The sequence below is a fragment of the Belonocnema kinseyi genome, chromosome 5 (genome assembly GCF_010883055.1).
Source record: "Belonocnema kinseyi isolate 2016_QV_RU_SX_M_011 chromosome 5, B_treatae_v1, whole genome shotgun sequence".
NCBI classification, from domain to species: Eukaryota; Metazoa; Arthropoda; class Insecta; order Hymenoptera; family Cynipidae; genus Belonocnema; species Belonocnema kinseyi.
The window spans coordinates 109,933,733-109,938,996 of NC_046661.1; the positions used below are offsets into that span (position 1 = coordinate 109,933,733).

At 25.0% G+C, this 5,264-nt stretch overlaps 2 protein-coding genes across 2 annotated transcripts in view; one reads left to right on the plus strand and one right to left on the minus strand.

Annotated features, from left to right (window-relative positions):
* The window catches only part of LOC117173142 (protein adenylyltransferase Fic), a 60,805-nt gene that overhangs the window by 6,016 nt on the left and 49,525 nt on the right, over positions 1-5,264 (minus strand). The window lies entirely within an intron of this gene.
* LOC117173141 overlaps positions 1-5,264 on the plus strand; it is a 14,665-nt gene that overhangs the window by 1,732 nt on the left and 7,669 nt on the right. The gene's annotated exons all lie outside the window — the stretch shown is intronic.

The window sequence follows — 5,264 nt, forward strand, 5'->3', positions numbered from 1 at the left end:
ATTCCTTGGCTGATTACAAGAACTTTTTATTCTTAATGATTTTTCCGAAAAGCGCATCGTTTATTGTAAAAAAATTCATGAATGTTTTCACAAAAATTTTGCAATTGAGACGCCATTTTGAAAATACTAAAACGAAAAATCGATCTTTAAACCATGGATTCTCAAAGTTTAGACATTTATTCCACCGGTTAGTGAGATTCCAGGTTAATTACAGACTCTAAAAGCTTTGGAAAATGGTTCACAAAAAAAAATAGGTACGAAAAATCACGTTTTTTTTGTTTAAACTGCATTTTGGGATAATAAATAAATTTTTTGAGGAATTTCATTGGCACCGTCGGAAAGAGGAGATCTTAAGCAATAAAAATATATGTGTCTCAATTTTTTGTAGTGTCGTATAGTCTTAGTTATTGGCCGTTGAAAAGCAGTGTCCCGGAGGTGGCGTTTTGGCCGTTTAAGGGTTAAAGTGCAATTCTGAAGATTTAAAAATTAAAAGTATTTGAAGTTGAAAATTTTAGATAAAAAACAGTTTTATTTTATCAACTGTAAATATAAATAAATAATTTTTAAAATGGATCTGTACTCCAAGTATAGAAATCTGAACAATAATTGATTTGACCAAACGATTCTAGACCCATTCAAATGTTGAGAATTTCCAGAATATAACTATTTCAATCCGAAAGTCTTGATAAGAATTAAAATTAATATATAATTTATTCCGATAGTTTTATTTTTTAATAAAAATTTTCATGAATTATCTACAATATATTTTTGATTCCGAATTTCAGGTCTTCCTTTATATTATTTTTTATATTAAATTTAATGAATAAATTTATTGATATATTATTTCTATTAATTTGTTTATCTTAAACCATAATTTAACCATATATTTAAAAGAAAACAATTTTAAACTGAATTGTTTTACATAGAAAGCTTTGAATCTTCAGATTTTCGAAGAACTTTTAATCTTTTAGCGTTACAATTTTAATTGTCCTATTTAAAAAGTGTTTAATTTATGTGTGAAATTGTTCAATGTTGACGCATAAATAACAATTGAACGCTTATTATTTGTAAAAAAAAATTGAGTAATTTTAAGAGATATTTAGAAGTTTGAAAAGATTCAAAATTAATTAAAAGCTTAAAATTATTTCAAGTAATTTAAACAAAGCGTGTTAACATTTTTGCAGAACTTCTAAATATATTTTAAAATTAATCGAAATTTTCCTACAATTTTTGAAAATCCTACAAATTAAAAAAAAATCCTTTAAATCTTCCAGTTTCTTCTTTGATAATTTTTTTAATCTCTTAAAGTCTTCTTAAACTTTCTGTTACAATAATTTTTCAAAGTGAAAAATCATTTTCAATTTTCCTAAGAATCTTAAGAAAAAATTTTATTCTTTTGAAGTCTTTCACAATTCTTCAAAAAATTATACATTTTTTTTTTTGAAATCTGCAAAAATCTACATTTTATTTGAAATTCGACTGTAAGTATTTGAAATTATTTCAAGTTCTAAATTTAATTCGAATCTTTTTAAAACTTCGAAATATCTCTTAAAATTACTCTAATATTTTTACAAATAATAAGTGTTCTATTGTTATTTATACATTCCAATTTAATTTATTTAAAAAATTCGATTCATTTTGAAATATATTTAAAAGTTCTGAAAAAATTATTAAATTGTTTTGAATTTTGAAAAATTTTAAACCACTTCTAGGTTTCTCAAGATTTTTAAATAAAATTTTAAAGCTTTTAAAGGATGCCCAGACTATTTAAAATTAAAATAATTTAACTTCTAATTACAGAAATGTTAAGTTGAAAAAAATATTTTTCAATTTTTAATGTGTCTAGCTTAAAATTACTTAAAATAATATAATTTTGAACATTTTTAAAGTTCATTCCTGGATTCTTTAATTTAGACTATTAAAAATGTTAACGTGGATTTACAATTTTAGAACTTAATCTGAATCTTTGAACTCTATAGTTATAAAAGTTCTAAATTTTGCAGTGTATTTGCATTTCACTTAACATTGTTTAATTGAAAAGGTACGTGTACATTTTTGAGCATTTGAATACACAATTTTGAAATCGAAACACTTTTAAACATCAATTTTAAAAGTTTGGAATTCAAATGTTCCACTTTGAATGCTTTAATTCGTTGTTTATTATTTATTACTTTATATGGGAAAATGTTTAGAATATAGTTTAATTTTTTTAATTTCATTGGCCGTAAAAAATGTTTGCGAACCGGGAAAAAATCGGGAAATTTTTTCTTCGATTAAAACGGCCACTCTGTTTCTTGTCCTTTTTAGAAATAAATTGTAAAAATGTTAAAAGTTTAAAATTGACGAAATGCCGTTAGTTTTTCTGAAACTATTCGAAGTCAATTTGTTCAAAACTCCAACATTTTTTCTCATAACCTTTTTCGAAATTCGTCCTAATTTAAAAAGTATATTCCATGATAGTTTGCCCTTTACCCGCGCCTTGCGGGAAAAAGATTTTGTTTTTTTGTCTAAAAACGAAAATCTTCATTTTTTGCCAAAACAACCAAGATACGAAAAATTGGCAAATGATTTTATCACTTGAGCATAGACTGTCTGCCTGATTTGAAATTAATTGAAAAAATTTTAAAGAATTTAAAAAAATAGATTGATATACTTCGAATAAAACTTTTTCCATTTTCAATCGCTTAAAATTAGAATCACTTCAAAATAGAAATCATCCTATTTCGATTGCTTTTAAATGAAATTGTTTAATTTTTAACACATAAATTTGAAATTTCTAATATGATATTTCTACTGTTAAATCTTTCCATATGAAATTATCCAATTTTTAATATTTGGATTTAAAATATAATATTTAATTCTTGAAAGCAGATTATTGAATCTGAAATTCAAGTAGCTAAAGTTTAAAAATAAGGTAAAAATGCTGTGAAAAATATATAAAATGAACCTCTATCATTTTTCAATTTCAACGCTTCCTTTGCAATAATTTTTTGGTGGCTCATTATTTAAAATTATTTCATTCAATTTCACTGTATGCAATTTTAAAGTTTAATATTATATGCCCTTGAAGTTAAATGAATAATTTTTATTCATTTGCATATATCTTCCGAACCATAATTGAAGCGTCCGCTCAAAGAAAATTGCATGAATAGAGATATTGTCTCACTGGACTTTGTGATCATATTATTCGTTTTTTTTTTAATTCCGGAATTCGTGCTGCGTATTATACATTAAATAAATATTTATAAATTCTAGGAAATAGTAAGTACCGAGTTTGGAAGAATATTTATTTTTATTTTTCTGTCAATGTCTCTGTTCATACCAAGTTCTTTGAGCCGATGATTTAATTCTAAACGTTTGTCCAAGCAGCCAACACTAGAGTGTTGCAAAAAAAACTAATTTTTTTTTAAGCTTAACTTGAAATATAAAAATACAAAACTCTTTAGACTCCTCGATATAACCGGGAGAACGGAGCAGTAATTGCGGGCTTTTTTTATTTTATCAGAAAATAAAGACGTGCGCTACGAGCGCAATTATTTTGTTGTATCACTTAATTTGTAAATTAAGATACAAAATTAATATTAATAAAAAATGTTGTATTCCATAATATCTATTATCTAGCATAATAGAAAAGAAATGCCAGAACAATATTTTTGAGAATTAAAGCAAAAATTGAAATATCTTAACATCAGAATTAATATATTTATATAATATTTTTGCAAATTATATAGATAATTTACGGTTGCGTAGCAATTTCGGACGAAAAACACTAAATAACATATAATTGTTTTAATGGTATATCTTCTTTTAAACTTAATGTTTTTAGTTTAAAATCACCTTTATCCGGCGAAAAATGTTAACATAACCTAAAATTGTTCCAAATTCTAAATCTTATCTGTATTTAAAATAACTGTTTTCTGGTGAAAATTTTTAACATAACCTTAAACTGTTCTACAATTGAAAATCTTCCTTCAAATATATATATTTTTTTTACTAAAAACACAAATTCCCAACGGAGCGTGTGTCGACTTCAACTCGCTGCCATTTCCACAATTTTCGACCGATTTTCTTCAAATTTTCAGACAAACTTTCTTAAAGTCTAGTGAACAACTTTTTCTTTATCAGTTATTTCAGCTAAAATTTTTTCGATCAGCGTCCCACTAGTTATCGCTTATATAATAAAAAATACCATACAAATTTCAAGCATTATTATAAACAAACGGCCGAATAATCGCGTTTTGTATTGTATACAAAACATCGATTTTTGATCGGAAAATTTTCTAAGTTTTTATTGTTTATCTTGAGTAATAATTATCAAATGGAGAAGTTTCATCAGAAAAATTTGTCGGCCGCGTCAAGCTGAATACGAACATATGTTTTGTTTTACGTTTCAGCCACTTTTATGTTATCGATAGAATTTTAACGGAACCTAAAATTATTCAGAAATCATGAATATATCTTCTTTGATATCTAATGCTTTTTAAATAAAATGTCCTATTTCTGACGAAAAACACTATAAAAAATTTCGGAATTATTCAATCTTGTAAATTTTATTATTTTAAACAAAAATCGTTAGATTTTAGTCTATTCAATCTCATGTTTTTTAAAATACAACTTTCCTTTTTTCCATTAAAAATGTCGCCGACATAAATCAAAATTGTTAAATAATTTATATTGTAATGATTTTTTATTTGGAAATCCCAATTTTCGATTTAAAATTCTACCATAACCTGAAAAGGTTGGAAATTTATGCATCTTCTTTTAAATATAATAATTTCTTAATCAAATTTCCGTCAAAATTTGCAAGTCTTGTATAAGATATAATGACTTTGGTTTTGAAATACTATGTATTGGTATAAAACGCCACCTTAAGCTAAAATTGTTAAAACTTGTCAATCTTCTATAAAATATTTTTTAGAATCAAAAATCAAATATCCGACTAACTACACTTACATAATCGAAAATTGTAAGAAGATTCTAAATCTTGTTGAAATTAAAATATTTTTTTTCATTGAAAATACTAATCGTTGGTGTATAATAAAAATAATGTAAATTTGTTAAAATATGCGAATCTTCTTTGAAATATAATTTTTTTAAAGTTAAACCGGTTCCAGTTCTACTTCCCCCCCTCTCCCAACACTCCCTTATTAACTGAAGTTTTTGGTGGGACTGACGTTAGAACTACAATCTCCATCATATGACGATTTGATACTTAACTTTGACATGATTTCGACTCAGAAAATAAACTTATTGCATAAAGGTGT